We start from the raw sequence: 25,026 nt of genomic DNA on the forward strand, positions 1-25,026 counted from the left end.
TTTGCCGACGTTTAATTTATTTATTTATGCATATACAAGAATGTACATAAGGAATGTGATACAAATATGGTAATTACAGTCTTGTAAAGCCACTAGCACGCGCAGCGTTTCGGGCAGGTCCTTAATCTAAGAAAATTTTAAGGAGGTAAATACTTGCAAAATTTATAGACAAAAATATGATAACAGATTACATGAAATGAAAAAAAAAGATGAGAGAAAATTGTAGGTACAGTATATTAAAGCACATAGGTAGCTAAGATTGATTGCAATGACAGCTTGAATGGTAGTTGACAAAAAATAGGTAGGCACAATACAGCAGAAACAATATGGCGATGGCGAGCGAACGAACGTCAACAACACCTGTCGGCCCTGCCCTCCCTCCTCTTTTATCAGCTGATCCTTGAGCTCTCGGCTACCAACAAATGATGTAGCATCACCCGAAGGCAGCTAAGTACACAGTGACCCAAATGTGATTGAAAAAACCAACAAGACCAACCCGTAATTCTATTGTAGCGAGTAGATTATCCCAACAATATACTCGCTCCAAATGCATTGTTAATATTCCTGTCAACCTTTGGAGATGAATGAGGTGAGGCGTTGCCCGGGCAACACGGTGAGGTGTTGCCCGACCATATAAGCAGCAGAATAGCAAACATTAACCAGAGTCTACTTTCAAGTGTGGTCTAGAGCAGACACTTGCGAGATACTGTACCGACGCTCAGTGCGCTCAACTCACACCAAATTATCACCTGTGTACTTCTGTATATTCGACCAAATATATATATAGTATCTTAGTGTCTGTGTTTATTATCACCATACTTTACGTAACAATAGAACCGTTACACTCTCATTTCGACCTCACTAGTGTTGCTCCCTGGAGCTAAGAAGCTGTACCCGACGTTCACAGCTGCCTATCAACGAGACTTCCCTATTTGTTCCTGCCTACATTTATCCTGCTATCATGCAAACTAAGACCAGTAAGACCCTTAAAAAGATAGCACACCTAACAAGAATAACCCTACTAGCCATGCTAACAACATGATTAGTTCAGCTATCTCCCCCTCGGTGGCCGCCGTGGGGGGTACCGATTCTCCCCCCGTCAACAATAACAAACAATCTCAGCTGGGCGCAGCACCGTCTCTGACACGGGCCATGCAACTATTAGGTAGCCATATGGACCAACTTAAACGAGCTGCTGCCCCTTGTTCTGACTTCAAGCGCTTTGTTGATAACCCTTGGTTCAAGTTATTAACTCAAGTACATGAAGATCAAATGACAGTAATCAAAGAGCAGTCGGCCTTAATAATGAACCTGCAAGGCTCATTATTATCTTTGCAGAATGAAGTTGTAGACTTACACAAGAATCAATCAAGATCCGCGAGGATATCAGAAACTGCAAGGCAAGCCAAGACCAACTACAGCATGATTTGATTGATCTCCGTGAGGAAAACAACCTTCTGAAAACTGATGAAGCCATAAAAAAACCAGGAGGAAGCTCTCAGCAAAATGACTGCATGTATCAGTACATTTACAGCCCAACGTTCTGTCTCCCAGGATGAACAAGACCAGCAAAAGCTGCTAGACTCTGTTATAGTGTCGTCCCAAGATATACCTGTGGAACATGAAGGTGAAAATTGTGTCGAAATAGCTCAGGATCTCTTAAAAAACAAATTGCAGCTCATTCTAAACAAATCTGACGTTATTGCTGCCTACAGAGTAGGCAAAAAGAATCCATCAGGTCAAAACCAACGGAAAATTCGCCTGAAGCTGTCTTCCCAGTTCACGAAATCCAATCTAGTCCGGACAGCTGCAACCCAACGGAAGGGATTATACATCAACGAGTGCTTGACTAGGAACAGACAGCAACTCCTCTACCGCCTGCGTCAAATCCGTCAAAAAAACCCGGATGCGATTCATCAGTGCTTCGTTAGAGATGGACTGATAAAGGTGAGAAAAACCGCAGAGGGCAAAATGTTCACAATTACTAAAGAAGAGAACCTCAACACTTTCCTCTACCAATGTGGTCTATCTCAGCTCATTATCACTCCCAGTGAATTAACTTAATTAACCCCCTGTCAACTAGTGGGGCTAGGTTTCCTAAGTCTCATTGTTTCATTTTCTGACTTAATTTTTAACTTACTCTTAACTAGTCATTTACTGAAATTATTTAATTGAGTGCATTAATAGTTCTTCAGGTCTTATTAATTATACAGTCATAACTGAACTATTTATAGTTAATAATCATTAGCTTAAATTTGCCTATGCTTATTATTCAACTTTTCTTTGATTTCATTTATTACCTAGGTTGCCTAGCCTCGCCATGCTCCCTTACTCCATTGTACCCCTGGCTTTGCCTGCATCTCAAATTGCAAATTGTTACTTACAGTGTACCTGAGAGTACTTGTAAGCAATCTACCTCATTTTTCATTTTTGCTTAATTTGTTTTTGTATTGCTTAGTCTTGTTTATATTTTTGTTTTGTATTTCTATATCTTGTGTTTTGTATAGTCCATGTTTATATGTTTTTTCTTTAATCTCATTTATTACCTAGGTTGCCTAGCCTAGCCATACTCCCTTACTCCATTGTACCCCTGTAAGCCCCTTTTGTGTTTGTTTTGTACAGTATTGTGTACATTTTTTTCCCTATTTTATAGCTTATTTCTACCTTGTAATTTGCCTTTCTTTCCTTGTTTTTCCTGCAATCAGCTTTTTTTATGCAGACAAGTATAGACCCAGAACTTAACCTCTTATCCACTATCTATGACAATTATCACTTTAATGATCTAAATTGCAGATATTTTGCAGCACATGATGTAAACAATGTATTAACTCATAATCACAATATCTCTGTAATCAATTTGAACGTTAGATCCCTAGGTAAACACTTCGATGATGTTAGTGCCTTGATTGAAGCTATTGACAACAAATTCTCTTTTATTATACTTACTGAAACATGGTTGAAAGAGGATACTACTCAGCTCTTTAACATGCTTAACTACTCAGCAATTCACAACTGTCGTCAACTTCAGAGAGGTGGTGGCACTGCTCTTTACTACCACCAAGAACTAACATGCTTAAAAGAAATTAGAACCAGAAACTGCTATGGGGAGTATATCTTCGCCAGCTTCAGAGTCAAGGGTGCCGAGTCTGTCCTGTCTGTGGGTGCAGTTTATAGAATTCCTAACACTGATGTGTCCGAATTCAACTCAAACCTTAGAAATCTAATACTTGATAACAGACTGAACAAAAACCACCTAATTATCGCAGGGGACTTTAATACTGACCTCTGCGAGCCTGAACACCCTACTGCTGTTAGCTTCCTCAACTGTATGAATTCCTGCTTCCTCATACCCTTAATCACTAGACCTACTAGAATCACTGATAGCACTGTCACGACGCTAGATCACATCTGGACAAACATAACCTCTCCGCTTACTTCAGGTATAATCACCGATAGCACTACAGACCATTACCCCACATTTCTCTTAACAAACATTAGCAAACCACCTCTTGAGTCAAGAGAGATACGTTTTAGACTACACAATGAAACTGCTATAGACAATTTTATAACTGCTGCTGATAATGTCAACTGGGAGTCCGAGTTAGGTAACATAGTGGACATCAACCTAGCAGTGCAATCTTTTCTTCAAAAAACTCTTAGCCTTTATAATACCCACTGTCCTATGCTTACAAAACAAGTCACAACCAAAAGGCTTAACAATCCCTGGCTTACAAAGGGAATATTTAAATCTATTAATAAAAAACATGACCTTGAGAAGAAGTATAGGTTAGGAATTGTCTCCAAAGAATTCTCAAAGAATTACTCATTATTGCTGTCTAAGATAATTAGACGAGCCAAAACTAAATACTACGAAGATAAATTTACCCAAATAAAGAGCAACATTAAACAAACTTGGAGAACAATTTCACAAATATTGGGATCAAAGAAGTCTTTAAATAACAAACCGACTCTCCTGTTTAATAACGATGGTCAGCTTTCAGCCTCTGATTCTGCTATTGAGTTCAATAGGTTCTTCTCTTCCATTGGTTCATCCCTTGCAAATGATATTCCATCTTCCAGTACTGACATTAAGGACTATCTTACAGGTAACTATCAACAGTCTATGTACCTAAAGCCTATTAATTCCACTGACGTCAATGAGATAATCCTTTCCCTTAAAACCAAGTCTGGTGCCCTTGAGGAGATACCAACTTTAATTTACAAAAAAGCCTCCAGATCTTTAGCCCCCTGCTATTGCTTTGCTCTTCAACAAGTCACTTGAACTCCAAACCTTCCCAGATATTCTAAAAAAAGCGAGAGTAACGCCTGTCCACAAATGTGGTGATCTCACAGATGTTAACAACTACAGACCTATATCTATCCTGACAAACTTGTCAAAAATTTTTGAAAAACTAATCTATAAGCAGCTTTACTCATATCTAGCCAAACTCAATATACTTAGCCCTATCCAATATGGCTTCAGACCCAAAAAAAACACTAACGATGGACTAATTAGTATGCTTAACTCGATTCATACAGCTCTTGATAAAAATGAGTTCCCTGTTGGGTTGTTTGTGGACCTGCGTAAAGCTTTTGATACTGTCAACCACCAAAACCTTCTTCTTAAATTACATCATTATGGAGTCAGAGGACACTCCCTACACTACCTCAAATCCTACCTTACTGACAGGCTCCAATATGTTTCTGTGAATAATACAATTTCTCCCACCCTACCCATCAACATTGGTGTTCCCCAGGGCAGCATACTTGGCCCTCTCCTCCTTCTCATCTACATTAATGACCTTCCAAATGCCTCCCAACACCTCAAACCAATTCTATTTGCTGACGACACAACCTTCATTTACTCCAGTCCTGATCCCCTTGCTCTAAATGCCATAGTAAATACTGAGCTAAATAAAGTCCATCTGTGGCTAACTGCCAACAAACTCACCCTTAACATTGACAAAACTTTCTATATTCTGTTTGGCAATAAATCCTCTAATCAAATAAATCTCAAAATAAACAATACCCAAATTTGTAACAAATTAGATGGCAAATTCCTTGGCATTCTCATTGACCACAAGCTGAATTTCCAGGGACACATTCTAAACATATCAAAAAAAATTTCAAAAACAGTGGGCATTCTTTCTAAGATCAGATATTATGTACCATGCCCTGCCCTGGTGACTCTCTATTACTCCCTTATCTATCCATATCTCAACTATGGTATTTGTGCTTGGGGCTCTACTACCCAAAATCACTTACGTCCTCTAATTACTCAACACAAAGCTGCTATTAGGACAATATCCAATTCTGGCCCCAGACATCACTCGGTACCCCTACTCAAATCTCTGAATATGTTAGACATTAAGTCACTGCACATTCTCTCATGTGTATTATACATATATAAAACGCTAAACTATAATGCCAATCCTGATCTCAAAAGCTTCATAGAAGGTTGTAACAGAACCCATGAGCACCACACCAGAAATAAATACAGTTTTGATATTCCTAGAGTACGACTTAATCAAACTAGAAATGCTCTACAAATCAAGGGGCCCAGAATGTGGAATGACCTTCCCAACCTTGTTAAAGACTGTACCTCTCTCAACCAGTTTAAGTTAAAAACGAAGCTATACCTAATAAATTCCCTGTAACCTACCTTACCCTTCTATTGTCAACCAATGTCTGTTTTTCTTTAAAGAGCGCTGTTTGTTGACATAATTGTATTTGTGCTGCTTTTTCATCTATGTTTTCATTTCTTGTTTTCATTCTACTCATTATGCTCAATTAGTATTAAGCTTGTCATTTAAGTTTATCATGCCCGAAACGCTTTGCGTAATAGTGGCTTTAGGCATTGTATGTACTAGCTCTACCTATAAGTCAACCAATCCTTGTAAAAATTTATTGTATGTATGTACCTTACCTAAATAAAATTGTATTGTATTGTATTGTATCTATCTACCAAAGTCGTCAACCTCGAACAAGAATTAAGCATTCTCAAGAACACAGTTACAAACTTTAATCCAGATGCAACCACTAAAAAACAGGAAGAAATATTGCAACAGTTTGAGAACCATCTGAACAACCTACAGCAACAACACACTGTTACCCAAGACGAGACAGACCAACATAAACTACTTGAGTCTGTAATTATCTCTTCACGTGATTTTCCCCAAGAAACTGATGGTGAAGACTGTGCTGCCATCGTGATCAAAGTATTGCAGGACAAGTTAAGTTATCAAACTTAAGAAACAACCATCAAAGCAGCTTATAGAGTGGGTACCAAATCATCTGGTACTAATAATAGGCGAATTCGCTTAAAATTAGATAGCTGCTCCCGCAAGACTGATCTTATCTCATCTGCAGTTGCTAGTAAATCCACTGTTTATGTGAATGAATGTCTGACCAGGTGCAGGCAAAATCTCTTTTTTAAACTGCGTGGCTGCTGCAAAAAATCCCCTACAATTAAACACTGTTTTGTGCGAGATGGTAAAATTATAGCTAGGAGGACTGACACTGGAAAAACCTATTCAATAACCACAGAAGCTCACCTTAATTTTTTCCTCAATGACTGTGGGATATCTGCTGTATAGCCTGAATTCAAATTATAATCTCATTTAACTACCTTTGTGTACTCTAGCTCTGCCTTTCCCATCAAAAGGTTTTAACTTTAGTTAAAAAAAAAAAAAAAAAAAAGAATAATATTGTCATCTTTATTATTGTCTTTTTTTCTTTTTACTCCCATGTTCCATAGTACACTGGCTTTGCCTGTGTCCTCTAGTATAAACTTCATTATCCAGTGTTCCTGAGTGTATCTCTATTTAAACTACCTCAGTTTGTTTTAGTGTAACTTTAGTATTCAACTATAGTGTACTTATAATAGTATAGTAAGCAAGCTTTTCATTTTATAGATTTCATAATTGCTTTTTTACTTTTTTGGTCATCTATTGTTATTAATTATTCTAGTTCATTCCTTGTTACCATTAAGTTTTTTTACTTAAAATTACCATTAAGTTTATATTAATTTAGAATTTTTATTCTACTTTTTTCTTTGTTTTCTATTGTGTAACTTGCCATTCTTGCCTTGTTTTCCTGCAAACAGCCTTTTTATGCAGACAAGTATAGACCCAGAACTAAACCTCTTATCCACTATCTATGACAATCATCACTTCAATGATCAAAATTGCAGATATTTTACAGCACATGATGTAAACAATGTATTAACAGATAATCACAATATCTCTGTAATCAACTTGAATGTTAGATCCCTAGGTAAACACTTAGATGATGTTAGTGCCTTGATTGAAACTATTGACAACAAATTCCCTTTTATTATATTCATTGAAACGTGGTTGAAAGAGGATACTACTCAACTCTTTAACATGCCTAACTACTCGGCAATTCACAACTGTCGTCAAATTCAGAGAGGTGGTGGCACTGCTCTTTACTACCACCAAGAACTTACATGCTTAAAAATAATTAGAACTAGAGACTGCTGTGGGGAGTATATCTTCGCCAGTTTCAGAGTCAAGGGTGCCGAGTCTGTCCTGTCTGTGGGTGCAGTCTATAGAATTCCTAACACTGATGTGTCCGAATTCAGTTCAAACCTTAGAAATCTAATACTAGATAACAGACTGAACAAAAACCATCTAATTATCGCAGGGGACTTTAATATTGACCTCTGCGAGCCTGAACACCCTACTGCTGTTAGCTTCCTCAACTGTATGAATTCCTGCTTCCTCATACCCTTAATCACTAGACCAACTAGAATCACTGATAGTACTGCTACGACTCTAGATCACATCTGGACCAACATAACCTCTCCGCTTACTTCAGGTATAATCACCGATAGCACTACAGACCATTACCCCACATTTCTCTTAACTAACATTATCAAACCACCTCTTGAGTCAAGGGAGTTAAGCTTTAGGCTGCACAATGAAACTGCTATAAACAATTTTATAACTGCTGCTGATAATGTCAACTGGGAGTCCGAGTTAGGTAACATAGAGGACATCAACCTAGCAGTGCAATCTTTTCTACAAAAAACTCTTAGCCTTTATAACACCCACTGTCCTATGCTACCTTGAGGTGCTTCCGGGGCTTAGTGTCCCCGCGGCCCGGTCGTCGACCAGGCCTCCTGGTCGCTGGACTGATCAACCAGGCTGTTAGACGCGGCTGCTCGTAGCCTGACGTATGAGTCACAGCCTGGTTGATCAGGTATCCTTTGGAGGTGCTTATCCAGTTCTCTCTTGAACACTGTGAGGGGTTTGCCAGTTATGCCCCTTATGTGTAGTGGAAGCGTGTTGAACAGTCTCGGGCCTCTGATGTTGATAGAGTTCTCTCTCTCTCTGTTTCTCTGTTCTCTGCTTACTAAACAAGTCACAAACAAAAGGCTTAACAATCCTTGGCTTACAAAGGGAATACTTAAATCCATTAACAAAAAACATGACCTTGAGAAGAAGTATAGGTTAGGAACCGTCTCCAAAGAATTCTCAAAGAATTACTCGTTATTGCTATCTAAAATAATTAGACGAGCCAAAACTAAATACTATGAAGATAAATTTACCCAAATAAAGAGCAACATTAAAAAAACTTGGAGCACAATTTCACAAATATTGGGATCAAAGAAGATTTTAAATAACAAACCAACACTCCTGTCCAATAGCGATGGTCAGCTTTCAGCCTCTGATTCTGCTATTGTGTTCAATAGGTTCTTCTCTTCCATTGGGTCATCCCTTGCAAATGATATTCCATCTTCCAGTACTGATGTTAAGGACTATCTTACAGGTAACTATCCACAGTCTCTGTACCTAAAGCCTACTAATTCCACTGATGTCAATGAGATAATCCTTTCCCTTAAAACCAAGTCTGGTGCCCTCGAGGAGATACCAACTTTAATTTACAAAAAAGCCTCCAGATCTTTAGCCCCTGCTATTGCATTGCTCTTCAACAAGTCACTTGAACTCCAAACCTTTCCAGACATTCTAAAAAAAAGCAAGAGTAACCCCTGTCCACAAATGTGGTGATCTCACAGATGTTAACAACTACAGACCTATATCAATCCTGCGTAACTTGTCAAAAATATTTTAAAAACTGATCTACAAGCAACTTTACTCTTTTCTAGCCAAACACAATATACTTAGCTCTTGTCAATATGGCTTCAGACCCAAAAAAGCACTAACGATGCACTTATTAGTATGATTAACTTGATTCACGCAGCTCTTGATAAAAATGAGTTCCCTGTTGGGTTATTTGTGGACCTGCGTAAGGCTTTTGACACTGTCAGCCACCAAAACCTTCTTCTTAAATTACATCATTATGGAGTCAGAGGACACTCCCTGCAATACCTCAAATCTTACCTTACTGACAGGCTCCAGTATGTTTCTGTGAATAATACAATTTCTCCCACCCTACCCATCAACACTGATATTCCTCAGGGCAGCATACTTGGCCCTCTCCTCTTTCTCATCTTCATTAATGACTTTCCAAATGCCTCCCAACACCTCAAACCAATTCTATTTGCTGACGACACAACGTTCATTTACTCCAGTCCTGATCCCCTTGCTCTAAATGCCACAGTAAATACTGAACTAAAGAAAGTCCATCTTTGGCTAACTGCCAACAAACTCACCCTTAACATTGACAAAACGTTCTATAATCTGTTTGGCAATAAATCCTCTAATCAAATAAATCTCAAAATAAACAATACCTAAATTTGTAACAAATTAGATGGCAAATTCCTTGGCGTTCTCATCGACCACAAGCTGAATTTCCAGGGACACATTCTAAATATATAAAAAAAAGTTTCAAAAACTGTTGGCATTCTTTCTAAGATCAGATATTATGTACCCCGCCCTGCCCTGGTGACTCTATTACTCCCTCATCTATCCATACCTCAACTATGGTATTTGTGCTTGGGGTTCTACTACCCAAAATCATTTACGTCCTCTAATTACTCAACACAAAGCTGCTATTAGGACAATATCCAACTCTAGCCCCAGACATCACTCGGTACCCCTACTCAAATCTCTGAATATGTTAGATATTAAGTCACTGCACATCCTCTCATGTGTATTATACATATATAAAACGCTGAACTGTAATGCCAATCCTGACCTCAAAAGATTCATTGAAGGTTGTAACAGAACCCATGAACACTACACCAGAAATAAATACAGTTTTGATATTCCTAGAGTACGACTTAATCAAACTAGAAATGCTCTTCAAATCAAGGGACCCAGAATGTGGAATGACCTTCCCAGCCATGTTAAAGACTGTACCTCTCTCAACCAGTTTAAGATAAAAACGAAGCACTACCTAATAAATTCCCTGTAACCTACCTTACCCCTCTGTTGTCAACCCATGCCTGTTTTTTTTTCAAAACAACGCTGTTTGAATGTAATTGTCTGTAATAATTTGTAATTGTATTTGTGCTGCTTTTTCAGCCATGTTCCCCCCTCTTTTACCTCTATTTTTATTTGTTCTCAACACATTTTATTCTTTATACCCATTAGTATTAAGCTTTAGTCATTAATGTTTTTCCTGCCCGAAACGCTTTGCGTAATAGTGGCTTTAGGCATTGTATGTACTAGCTCTATCTATTAATCCAACAAACTTTGTAAAATCTCTTGTATGTATGTGCCTTACCTAAATAAACATTTATTTATTTATTACATACACATACACTACACGTACAATACACATTCACTACACATTCACTACATATACACTACACATACACTACACACACTACAAGTACACTTCACATTCACTACATATACACTACACGTACACTACATGCACACTACACATACACTACACACACACTACATGTACACTACACATACACTACATGTACACTACACACACTACATGTACACTACACATACACTACATGTACACTACACATACACTACATGTACACTACACATATACTACACGCACACTACACATACACTAAACATACACTACACATACACTGCACATACAGTACACGTACACTACACGTACACTACACTTACACTACATGTACATTACACATACACTACACCTACATATACACTACATGTACATATTACATATACACTACACGTACACCACACTTTTAGTGTGGCACTGAACACTGCCGTGGTCAGACAGCCGTGGTGGGCAGAAGGGTCTGGGAAGCTAGTGAATTGGGAGGGATTATCAGTGTATATGCATATATGAGTGTATATGAGTGATTGAATAACTAGTTAGCTCACTCAAACCACAAGAAAGTGAAGAAAAACAGGTGAAACAGCACCATTGAAAATAAGTGTTGAGAACATCGTGGCATTGTGGAGCCGACAAGCGTGGATGTGACCTTACCAGCTGTGACGCCGAGACGCCGGGACCTCACACCTGAGGAGCCGCGTGGAGTATTTTCTCGCCTGTTTGTGCTGCAGATTGTGCAAGGTATTGTGGAGCGCCTTTTTTGGCTAGGTTGTTACTGCAATGACAAGATCAGGAAGGGATTCAAGGTCAATCACCAGCAGGGACGAGGAGGAGGACAGATTTATAGACAATTTAATAGGTAAATTTGTAGAGAGAAGGAGCGATTGGATGGAGGATCTAATCCATGGGATAAAAAGCAAGTTATTTCACCAAATACCTGATGCAGTAGAGAGGCAGAAACAGGAGCTTATGCTCTATATTCAGGAAGAGATTAGGAAGGGAAGAGAGGACTGGGAGAGGGAATATGCTCGGATCACAAACGAATTAGGAAGGATTAACAGCATGGCTAAGGACAGAGGATTAGTGGGGAATGGGTTAGTGAGTGCGGTTGCGATGGGGAATCTCCAGGGGACAGGCTACCAGCATGACAGTGAATTACTAATGAGAAGGACCAGTATAATACATGGATTATTCAAATCTGGGGCACCAACAAGACAAGAAAGGATAGAGCCGGAAAAGTATGAATTGCATGAGATATTGAGATGTATTGGAGCAGGAATGGCAGAAAACGAGGTGGACATCAGCCGCCAGGTTGGACCTTACAATTGTACCAAGAATAGACCTGTTCCGGTGCAATTCTCCAATAAGGAGGTTGTGGAGTACTTAATGAGGAACAAGCATCTACTCAGAGATAGTGAAACCCATAACAATATGTTTATTGAGAGGTATATGACGAAAGATGAGCAAATAGCCCACAAGAATAGATGGCAAGCACGGCACCGTACCCCTAGCCTCTTAGGTAGCCTCACCTCCCAGGTCACATCCTCCCCAACTCAGCCCTCCAAAACCTCCCCCCTGCCTCAGCCCCCCAAAACCCCTCTGCCCCTTCCACATTTGCACTTCCCCAATAACTCCCCTGCCCCTGCTACATCACACCTGTCAACGACCCCAGTGGGTCACGCCATGCCCTCCCCAAACCCACCTTCCCATCCCCCCTCTCCTACTACCCCCTCCTACTCCCCTGCCCCTTCTACCCCATTGCCTTCAATTCTATCTGCTCCATCCCAGCTGCCACTGCACCCCTCTTCCACTCACCCCCAAACCCCACCCAACCCTCACCCCGCCTATGCACCTCCAGCCCACATTTAAACCCCTCACCTTGTGACCCCCTAACATCTTCCCCCATCTCCCTCTTCCCCTCTTCTACCCCAAAACTCCCACCGACCCCCGATTCCCCCCTCCCCCCTAACTAATACACCCTCTCTTCCACTCCCAGCACCCATGCTTCATTCTCCTCATGGCCCTCTGCCCTCAGTATCCCTCCCCCCCAACCTCTCAACCTCTATCTGACTCTCATTCTCACTCTGTTTCTCAACCCCCCTGAGCCATTGAGACTCTCCCTAACTTTCAGACCCATTATGCCCTTCCTACCCCCCTAGATGCCCAGACCCCATTCGCCTACCAGGCACTCCCAGGCACCCCCTTAGCACCCCCCAGACATCCCCTACAGCCCCCAATCGCCCCCCAGACCTCCGGTGAAAGGGGGAACTCTGGCACCAGAGTTTCCAAGAAGAGTCTCAAGGTTTGGTACACCAATGCTCATGGGGTATCTAATAAAGCAGAAGAGATAAAAGAAAGAGTTAGTGAGGCAGACCCAGACATAGTGGCAATAGTGGAAACTAAAATAAATGGCATGATCTCGGATGCAATCTTTCCAGAGGGGTACCAGGTGATAAGAAAAGAAAGGACACAGAGACAGAGAGGAGGAGTGGCACTCCTAATAAAGCGGAAATGGAAGTTTGATGAGCTGGAAAATCCGGGTACCAATGAAAGCACGAACTCCATACATGGAACTCTGACAGTGGATGGGAAGAAGATTGTAATCTTGATACTCTACAATCCCCCACCAAACAGTAGAAGGCCCAGGCAGAAGTACGAGGACAGCAACAAGGCATGTTTAGATGAACTGCAGAGGGCAGCAACTATAGCGCATAGAATGAGAGCGAAGCTGCTGGTTATGGGGGACCTAAACCACGGAGAGATAGATTGGGAAACGAGGAATCCCCATGGTGGGGAGGAGACCTGGGGAGCGAAGCTGGTAGACATTATTGACAGGAATTTCCTAACACAGCATGTGAAGGAAGACACTAGGGAAAGAGGAGGGGATACACCCAGCCTATTAGATTTCATTTTCACCCAGAATATATACGACATCAAGAACTTGGAATATGAAATACCACTAGGAGCTAGTGACCATTGTGTCCTATTCTTTGACTACATTATGGAACTTAAAATTGTGACCAAAGGACAAGAGGTCTGGGGAAGGAGACTTGATTACAGAAAACGGGACTACAGGAAGATAAGGGACTACCTGGGAGAAGTGCAGTGGGAGGAAGAACTTTGAGGAAAAACAGTGCAAGGTATGATGAACTAAGTCATATGGAAATGCAAGGAGGCTGAAGAGAGATTTATTCCTACAGTAAAGGAAAAAAGCAGGAGGGAATATAATAACCCATGGTTTAATAGACAGTGTCAGGAAGCAAAAGTGAGAAGCAGGAGGGAGTGGAAGAAGTACAGAAGACAAAGGACAGAGGACAACAGGATTAGATGTAACAGAGCTAAGAACGATTACATTAACATAAGACGAGTGTCAGAAAGAAATTATGAGAATGATATTGCAATCAAAGCGAAAAATCAACCTAAATTACTACATAGCCATATAAGAAGGAAGATGTCGGTAAATGACCAAGTGACAAGACTGAGGAAAACAGAAGGGGCATATACAGAAAGCGACAAGGAAATCTGTGAGGTACTGAATGTAGGTTTCCATGGAGTGTTCACAACCGAGCCTGAGTGGCTCCCATTGTTAGAAGAGGTTACCCTAGATGAAAGACTATCAGATATAGAGGTGACAGCAGAGGAGATAATGAAACAACACTGGATGCAATTAAAGCAGTTGGACCAGACAAAGTATCACCGTGGATACTAAAAGTGGCAGCGCAGGCTCTCAGCGTGCCTCTGGCAATGATCTTTAATGCGTCACTTATGTCGGGAGAATTGCCCAGTTACTGGAAGGAGGCAAATGTCGCACAGATTTTCAAGAAAAGTGATAGGGAGGAGGCACTTAACTACAGACCCGTATCACTGACAAGCATCCCCTGCAAAATACTTGAAAGAATAATTAGGCTAAGACTTTTTAATTGTTGAGCATTTGGAGAGCATTGGGTTTGTAAACAAGCACCAACATGGGTTCTGGACAGGGAAATCATGCCTAACAAACCTTTTAGAATTCTATGACAAAGTAACAAGGATAAGGCAGGACAGAGAAGGCTGGGTAGACTGCATATTTCTTGACTGCCAAAAGGCCTTTGATACAGTACCGCACATGAGACTGCTATACAAACTTGAGAGGCAGGCAGGAGTAAGCGGAAAGGCCCTAGCATGGGTGAGGAACTACCTAACAGGAAGGAGCCAAAGGGTAATAGTAAGGGGCGAGAAGTCGGACTGGCGAACAGTAACGAGTGGAGTACCTCAAGGATCGGTGCTGGGACCAATCCTCTTTCTAATTTACGTAAATGATATGTTTACAGGAGTGGAATCATACATGTCTATGTTTGCGGATGACGTAAAATTAATGAGAAGAGTTGTGACAGATGAGGATTGTAGGATCCTCCAAGAGGACCTGAACACGTTGCAGAGATGGTCAGGGAAATGGCTACTGGAGTTCAACACCAGTAAATGTAAAGTTATGGAAATGGGATCAGGTGATAGGCGACCAAAGGGACAGTACACAATGAAGGGGAACTGCCTACCTGTAACGATTCGAGAAAGAGATCTGGGAGTGGATGTGACACCTAATCTAACTCCTGAGGCACATATAAATAGGATAACGACAGCAGCGTACTCTACACTGGCAAAAGTTAGAACATCATTCAGAAACCTAAGTGAGGAGGCTTTTAGGGCGCTTTACACTGCCTACGTGAGACCCGTCTTAGAGTATGCCGTGCCATCATGGAGCCCCACCTGAAGAAACACAAGGAAACTGGAGAAGGTTCCGAGGTTTGTGACGAGGCTTGTCCCAGAGATACGAGGAATGGGATATGAAGAGCGTCTGAAGGAACTGAACTTTGCTACACTAGAGAAAAGAAGAGAGAGAGGAGATATGATAGGGACATATAAAATACTCAGGGGAATTGACAAAGTAGAAATAGATGAAATGTTCACACGAAATAATAACAGAACGAGGGGACATGGGTGGAAACTGGAAACACAGATGAGTCACAGAGATGTTAGGAAGTTTTCCTTTATCGCGAGAGTAGTGGAAAAATGGAATGCACTTGGGGAACAGGTTGTGGAAGCAAACTCTATTCATACTTTTAAAATTAGGTATGATAGGGAAATGGGACAGGAGTCATTGCTGTAAACAACCGATGGCTGGAAAGGCGGGATCCAAGAGTCAATTGCTCGATCCGGCAAGCACAAATAGGTGAGTACAAATAAGTGAGTACACGCACACTACACTTACACTACACATGCACTACCGGTACACTACACACATATACTACACACACACACACACACTGCACACGCACTACACATACACTACACAAACACTACAAGTACACTACACATATTCTACACATGCACTACACACATACATTACACACAGACTACACATACACTTCACACACACTACACATATACTTCACACACACACTACACACATACTACTCATACACTATATGCACACTAAACACACACAATCTGCACACTACACATACACTGCACATCCACTACACATACACTACACGTACACTACACATACACTACACATACACAACACATGCACTACACAAGCACGTGGGCCACTGCATGGTCACAGTGTACACAACTAGATGTGATAGTGAAGATCATAACAAATAGTGAATAGGATAGTGAAGAAGTGATTCTAAACGTGTGGCATTGTACTATATCGGTGCTAAGAGGAATAAGGAGCAGAATACTGGTGATATAAAGCGACAAGTTGGAGGGACCTACGCCTGGCAGCGGGGTGGATGGAGACAGCAGGCCTACACACCACTATCAACAGTACTTTTAACACCTGTTTGTGCTGCAGGATTTTGAATTGGCAGTAAGGTAAGGCCTCTCACAAAGTCAGTCAGTCAATTGGTGTTCAGTGTTATTGCTTTTTAATAGTTAGTCTAGGATATAAGTTATCAAACTGAAACGAATATCAAGGGAAATGGGCGGCTCATGTGGGAACTAGTTTTATACAATACAATACAATACAATACAATTTTCTTTAGGTAAGGTACATACATACAATAAATTTTTACAAGGATTGGTTGACTTATAGGTAGAGCTAGTACATACAATGCCTAAAGCCACTATTACGCAAAGCGTTTTGGGCATGATGAACTTAAATGACAAGCTTAATACTAATTGAGCATAATGAGTAGAATGAAAACAAGAAATGAAAACATAGATGAAAAAGCAGCACAAATACAATTATGTCGACAAACAGCGCTCTTTAAAGAAAAACAGACATTGGTTGACAATAGAAGGGTAAGGTAGGTTACAGGGAATTTATTAGGTATAGCTTCGTTTTTAACTTAAACTGGTTGAGAGAGGTACAGTCTTTAACATGGTTGGGAAGGTCATTCCACATTCTGGGCCCCTTGATTTGTAGAGCATTTCTAGTTTGATTAATTCGTACTCTAGGAATATCAAAACTGTATTTATTTCTGGTGTGGTGCTCATGGGTTCTGTTACAACCTTCTATGAAGCTTTTGAGATCAGGATTGGCATTATAGTTTAGCGTTTTATATATGTATAATACACATGAGAGAATGTGCAGTGACTTAATGTCTAACATATTCAGAGATTTGAGTAGGGGTACCGAGTGATGTATGGGGCCAGAATTGGATATTGTCCTAATAGCAGCTTTGTGTTGAGTAATTAGAGGACGTAAGTGATTTTGGGTAGTAGAGCCCCAAGCACAAATACCATAGTTGAGATATGGATAGATAAGGGAGTGATAGAGAGTCACCAGGGCAGGGCGTGGTACATAATATCTGATCATAGAAAGAATGCCCACAGTTTTTGAAACTTTTTTTGATATGTTTAGAATGTGTCCCTGGAAATTCAGCTTGTGGTCAATGAGAATGCCAAGGAATTTGCCATCTAATTTGTTACAAATTTGGGTATTGTTTATTTTGAGATTTATTTGATTAGAGGATTTATTGCCAAACAGAATATAGAAAGTTTTGTCAATGTTAAGGGTGAGTTTGTTGGCAGTTAGCCAGTGATGGACTTTATTTAGCTCAGTATTTACTGTGGCATTTAGAGCAAGGGGATCAGGACTGGAGTAAATGAAGGTTGTGTCGTCAGCAAATAGAATTGGTTTGAGGTGTTGGGAGGCATTTGGAAGGTCATTAATGTAGATGAGAAAGAGGAGAGGGCCAAGTATGCTGCCCTGGGGAACACCAATGTTGACGGGTAGGGTGGGAGAAATTGTATTATTCACAGAAACATATTGGAGCTTGTCAGTAAGGTAGGATTTGAGGTATTGTAGGGAGTGTCCTCTGACTCCATAGTGATGTAATTTAAGAAGAAGGTTTTGGTGGTTGACAGTATCAAAAGCTTTATGCAGGTCCACAAACAACCCAACAGGGAACTCATTTTTATCAAGAGCTGTATGAATCGAGTTAAGCATACTAATAAGTGCATCGTTAGTGCTTTTTTTGGGTCTGAAGCCATATTGGCAAGGGCTAAGTATATTGAGTTTGGCTAGATATGAGTAAAGCTGCTTATAGATTAGTTTTTCAAAAAATTTTGACAAGTTTGGCAGGATAGATATAGGTCTGTAGTTGTTAACATCTGTGAGATCACCACATTTGTGGACAGGCGTTACTCTCGCTTTTTTTAGAATATCTGGGAAGGTTTGGAGTTCAAGTGACTTGTTGAAGAGCAAAGCAATAGCAGGGGCTAAAGATCTGGAGGCTTTTTTGTAAATTAAAGTTGGTATCTCCTCAAGGGCACCAGACTTGGTTTTAAGGGAAAGGATTATCTCATTGACGTCAGTGGAATTAATAGGCTTTAGGTACAGAGACTGTGGATAGGTACCTGTAAGATAGTCCTTAATGTCAGTACTGGAAGATGGAATATCATTTGCAAGGGATGAACCAATGGAAGAGAAGAACCTATTGAACTCACTAGCAGAATCAGAGGCTGAAAGCTGACCATCGTTATTAGACAGGAGAGTCGGTTTGTTATTTAAAGACTTCTTTGATCCCAATATTTGTGAAATTGTTCTCCAAGTTTGTTTAATGTTGCTCTTTATTTGGGTAAATTTATCTTCGTAGTATTTAGTTTTGGCTCGTCTAATTATCTTAGACAGCAATAATGAGTAATTCTTTGAGAATTCTTTGGAGACAATTCCTAACCTATACTTCTTCTCAAGGTCATGTTTTTTATTAATAGATTTAAGTATTCCCTTTGTAAGCCAGGGATTGTTAAGCCTTTTGGTTGTGACTTGTTTTGTAAGCATAGGACAGTGGGTATTATAAAGGCTAAGAGTTTTTTGAAGAAAAGATTGCACTGCTAGGTTGATGTCCACTATGTTACCTAACTCGGACTCCCAGTTGACATTATCAGCAGCAGTTATAAAATTGTCTATAGCAGTTTCATTGTGTAGTCTAAAACGTATCTCTCTTGACTGAATAGGTGGTTTGCTAATGTTAGTTAAGAGAAATGTGGGGTAATGGTCTGTAGTGCTATCGGTGATTATACCTGAAGTAAGCGGAGAGGTTATGTTTGTCCAGATGTGATCTAGCGTCGTGGCAGTGCTATCAGTGATTCTAGTAGGTCTAGTGATTAAGGGTATGAGGAAGCAGGAATTCATACACTTGAGGAAGCTAACAGCAGTAGGGTGTTCAGGCTCGCAGAGGTCAATATTAAAGTCCCCTGCGATAATTAGGTGGTTTTTGTTCAGTCTGTTATCAAGTATTAGATTTCTAAGGTTTGAGTTGAATTCGGACACATCAGTGTTAAGAATTCTATAAACTGCACCCACAGACAGGACAGACTCGGCACCCTTGACTCTGAAGCTGGCGAAGATATACTCCCCATAGCAGTCTCTGGTTCTAATTTCTTTTAAGCATGTTAGTTCTTGGTGGTAGTAATGAGCAGTGCCACCACCTCTCTGAAGTTGACGACAGTTGTGAATTGCTGAGTAGTTAGGCATGTTAAAGAGCTGAGTAGTATCCTCTTTCAACCATGTTTCAGTAAGTATAATAAAAGAGAATTTGTTGTCAATAGCTTCAATCAAGGCACTAACATCATCGAAGTGTTTACCTAGGGATCTAACGATCAAATTGATTACAGAGATATTGTGATTATGAGTTAATACATTGTTTACATCATGTGCTGCAAAATATCTGCAATTTAGATCATTAAAGTGATAATTGTCATAGATAGTGGATAAGAGATTAAGTTCTGGGTCTATACTTGTCTGCATAAAAAAAGCTGATTGCAGGAAAAAACAAGGAAAGAAAGGCAAATTACAAGGTAGAAATAAGCTATAAAATAGGGAAAAAAATGTACACAATACTGTACAAAATAAACACAAAAGGGGCTTACAGGGGTACAATGGAGTAAGGGAGTATGGCTAGGCTAGGCAACCTAGATAATAAATGAGATTAAAGAAAAAACATATAAACATGGACTATACAAAACACAAGATATAGAAATACAAAACAAAAATATAAACAAGACTAAGCAATACAAAAACAAATTGATCAAAAATGAAAAATGAGGTAGATTGCTTACAAGTACTCTCAGGTACACTGTAAGTAACAATTTGCAATTTGAGATGCAGGCAAAGCCAGGGGTACAATGGAGTAATTCATTCAGGTACTCAAGTTCACCCCCCAGGAAAACCTGAAGCACCGTGGAAGCTTCCCGCCACTCCAGCGTGCGGGAACGACAGAAGGAATGCCAGGAATCCAGACCAAACAAGGGGCAGTCTGCTAGCCAGGACGACTCCGGAACCTCGTAACGGAGCCAGAAAGGGAACGAAGTCCCAAACCTGAACGTGGACGGATCCATTTCCGAGGCATAATCCGGGTCACGCAGGAGGTAAGCTGCAAAGGCCGCTCGCACCACACCAGGTTGGATGCGATAAGCCAAAAACCTCCGGAAGGACGGAACCGACGTACCCGGGGGAACACGGAACCGACGTACCCGGGGGAACACGGAACCGACGTACCCGGGGGAACACGGAACCGAACCCGGGGAGGGGCCGACACCAAATCCAACTCGTACGCAGAGGGGGGAAAAGAAAACCCCACTCCTTGTAACAATAAGCCCCGCTCAGTGGGAAGAAAAACCCAGGCGGGGTCCAGCGGGGCCCAAGGCCCCCAAGTCAGCCCCTCCCCAGCCTCGAGGTCCGTCACCACAGGACCCGAGGCCGAGTCCTCTCCCCAAGCCCCGACCCCACAAGACAAGGACGGAGCAGCCGGAAAAGCTGGAGGAAGGGGGGCCCACTGATCAGACCAAGCTTCGGCCGGGAGACAAGACTCGAATGCCTCTGCCGCCCCCCCGGAAGGGGCAACCCCCGAAGCTGCCCGAGTCTCGAGATCAAGTAACCCCTGCTCCGACCCCGAAACCCTCAGACGCTTCGGGGCCGGAAGCAGGGGCGGGGGACCAGAACGAACAGAAGGGGAAGGACGAGGAGGTGCGGACTGAACCAGGATCGAAGCGACCCCCACCCCCAAGTCCGGGTCTCGAAAAGCAAAGCGGGGCAGCCCCGGGGCATCCGGGGAAGCAACCAACCGAGCGCGTTGCAACAGACGAAACCTAGACTGCAACGCACGTGCCGCCTGTACCCGAATAGAATCATCAGAGGATTGGGTAAATTGAGTCACAAGCAAGCAGCAACAAACACAGGACTCAGGGTTGAAAGTATCACCGACCCAACAGGCAGCGTGGCAGAGGCAAAAACAATGAGGGTCACCCTGAGACAAGGGGACCGAGCAACCCTCAAACTCGCACACAGCGAGTGGGGACTCCGGGGTCACATCCATCGGACCCACGCGCCCCCTAGGGGATTCCCAGGGTCCTGAGCGTTTACTTTAAGAGGACTCGCGCTCAGGTAGTCCCAGGCAGGGTGCTGCAAACCGGCGCCCAGAACTACCAAGCAAACTTCTAAAGCTGAACCCCAGGGACGTGTACACTCACGAGGACCTAGCAGGGGGCGCCACCGAAGAGAACAGTGGAAGGGCAAAAACAAACTGAATAAAATGACAGAACCCCCCAACAGGCAAAAACAAAAAGACAAACACAACCCCGCAAGAGGACAGCGAACCCCAAGGAACAGAGCCGGCCGCGATGTCGGGAAATACAAGCTGAACAGCACCCTGCGCCCCTACCAGTGCAAACTGCCTCTTACCTGCCGGTAACAAGGGAGAACAGAACACCCAAGAGCCCAACAGGCGGCCGAAAAACCGAAAGGTAAAACGGACCAGCAGAGGCAGACCCCGAGGAGCCTGTGGAAGGTGGCCCCAAGCCCCAAGGGCAGTACTTACGGGGCACCTAGGGAAGGCAGCCCTAGGCGCATGCAGCCCGAGTACTGAAGATAACTCCTGGCTCTCACACCCACAAAACTAACACCACACGCAAAGCACAGTGCAGTAGCGACACCGGAGCCAGAGCACACGACCATCGCCTATAGCATCAGCCTCAAGAACTGAGGTGTGGGTAGCCGGCGCGGGGGGTCTGGGGCTCCCCCTTCCCCCTCCCGGGGAGGGGGGAGCTGCGCAGACAGTGGCGCGGCAGTGTGTGACGTCACACTAGTTTGCTTGTTTTCGGTTGGGGAGTTCTATCCACTAGTTCGGTTTTTGGTAGCAATTTTAACCAGAATAGGGGTTTGTTTTGGGGCGCTTACCTTTCTGGGTGCCTGTTCCGGTCGATGGCAGACATAGAATGCTTCCAACTACACGGGGGCTTCTATAGGCCATTGCTCCCCTTGCCTCTCTGAGGGGGCCTGGTTCTGGCCATGGTCCCCAGTAGGCCTAAGAACTCCATACACATGACTGATGCCAAAGTCTGACATTAGCATATCAGCCTGGGATAGCTCTGGGGAGCCGACGGGGCTCCCCCCAGAAACAATATAGTATCAGACAGACAGTATGGTTTTCGTTCTGGAAGATCCTGTGTAATGAATTTACTCAGTTTCTATGATCGAGCCACAGAGATTTTATGGGAAAGAGATGGTTGGGTTGACTGCATCTATCTGGACCTAAGAAAGGCTTTTGACAGAGTTCCACATATCCACATAAGAGGTTGTTCTGGAAACTGGAACATATTGGAGGGGTGACAGGTAATCTTCTAACATGGGTGAAAAATTTCCTAACTGATAGAAAAATGAGGGCCGTAATCAGAGGCAATGTATTGGATTGGAGAAATGTCGCAAGTGGAGTACCATAGGGTTCAGTTCTTGCACCGGTAATGTTCATTGTCTACATAAACGATCTACCAGATGGAATACAGAATTATATGAACATGTTTGCTGATGATGCTAAGATAATAGGAAGGATAAGAAACCTAGATGATTGTCATGCCCTTCAAGAAGACCGGGACAAAATAAGTATATGGAGCACCACTTGGCAAATGGAATTTAATGTGAATAAATGGGTCGACGGAGCACGTGGTTCCCGGTCATGTGGTTCCCGGTCACGCGGCCGACCTGCCTCAGTTTACTACAGCTGTCCACTCAGTGACGATCGTGCCTATACGAAATTACGCTTTTGTGGTGATTTTTTTTTTGCATTTTGAACTTAAAATTAATTATTATACTGTATATCATGCCATGAGTCCCAGGAAAGTCAGTGGTAAGGCTCAACATATGAGATCCCATGTAAGGATGACCATAGAGCAGAAACAAGAGATCATTTGTAAATATGAAGATGGTGTGTGGGTTGTTGGACTTGCTAGGCAGTACAACAAATTTCAGTCAACGATATCCACCATACTGGCTAAGAAAAAGGACATTATGGGTGCTAAAGTGATACATCATTACAGGCAAATGTTAAAACGAAGGGAAAAACAAATGTCTCTTGACAAATTTGTAGTGAGACAAACAAGCACTGAATCACAACCAGGTCCGAGTGGTATTCAGGCAAAACATAGGAGAGAGAGTACGCAAAAGAAAACATCGCTGCCTGATGTGATAATGGAAGGGGACTCCCCTTCCAAACAGTAACAACTCTCCTCCTCCCCTTCTCATCACCATCCTCCATATGCCATCAAGAGTCCTCCATAAAGGCAAGATAAACTTAGGTACTGTATTGTAGTTAGAAAAAAAAACATTGTATTCAGTATAAAATGTATTTGTATGTTAATATTTTGGAGGGTGGGGAAAGGAATAATTCAAATCCCTTTATTTCTTATGGGAAAAATCGCTTCGACTTACGATATTTCGACTTACAATCCGTCTCTGGGAACGGATTAGCATCGTAAGTCGAGGCCCCATTCTACATGGATGGTGAAATACTAAAGAAATTGTTCACGACTTTTGTAAGACCAAAGCTGGAATATGAGGCAGTTGTATGGTGCCAATATCTTAAGAAGCACATAAACAAACTGGAAAAGTTGCAAAGACATGCCACTAAGTGGCTCCCAGAACTAAAGGACAAGACCTATGAGGAGAGGTTAGAGGCATTAAATATGCAAAAACTAGAAGATAGAAGAAAAAGAGGTGATATGATCACTAAGTACAAAATAGTAACAGGAATCGATAAAATTGATAGGGAAGAATTCCTGAGACCCGGAACTTCAAGAACAAGAGGTCATTGATTTAAACTAACGAAACAAAGCTGCTGGAGAAATATAAGAAAATTCACTTTTGTAAACAGAGTGGTAGACAGTTGGAGTAAATTAGGTGAGGTGGTGGAGGCCAAAACCGTCAGTAATTTCAAAGCGTTATATGACAACGAGTGCTGGGAAGATGGGACACCACGAGCATAGCTCTCATCTTGTAACTACACTTAGGTAATTACACTTAGGTAATTACAACTCAACTGGTAAGGTAAGTACAGTACTGCAACGTGCCATATCAATTTATATCATTGCAATACAAATTCTTCGTTATTTAAATTTTTCATAAGGCAAATGTGCACTGGCATATGCATTAATGTGATTGTATTTTTTTTGGGGGGAAAGGGGGTTGCTGGGGCCGAACTGATGGAACGAATTCCACACTGGGATTAATCGGCTATGCCCCATATAGTTCATTCAAGCGAGGACACACTGTATTACTCATTTAATTTCGATATTTACTGTCTACATTTAATGTCATCTAATTTCACGCATTTCTTTGACAAAGTGTTTACTCGTGTCCTTTATGATCTTGGTTATTTGTAAGTGTTGGCCCCATTAACCTTAAATTATAGTATGTTTATGTTACTCTATGTTCTGATATGTTCCAAGAAAATGTTATGAGGAATAGTTCACTTGCTTTTCTAAATTACACCTTGTATTTCCATTCTATAATTAATGTAAATAAACTACTGTACTGTTGCTAGAACTTCTGACTCTATAATGTAA

General features: G+C 41.7%; 1 protein-coding gene across 1 annotated transcript in view; it reads left to right on the forward strand.

Annotated features, from left to right (window-relative positions):
* The window catches only part of LOC123751561 (tripartite motif-containing protein 59-like), a 290,403-nt gene that overhangs the window by 240,078 nt on the left and 25,299 nt on the right, over positions 1-25,026 (forward strand). The window lies entirely within an intron of this gene.

The sequence above is a fragment of the Procambarus clarkii genome, chromosome 15 (genome assembly GCF_040958095.1).
Source record: "Procambarus clarkii isolate CNS0578487 chromosome 15, FALCON_Pclarkii_2.0, whole genome shotgun sequence".
Taxonomy (NCBI): domain Eukaryota; kingdom Metazoa; phylum Arthropoda; class Malacostraca; order Decapoda; family Cambaridae; genus Procambarus; species Procambarus clarkii.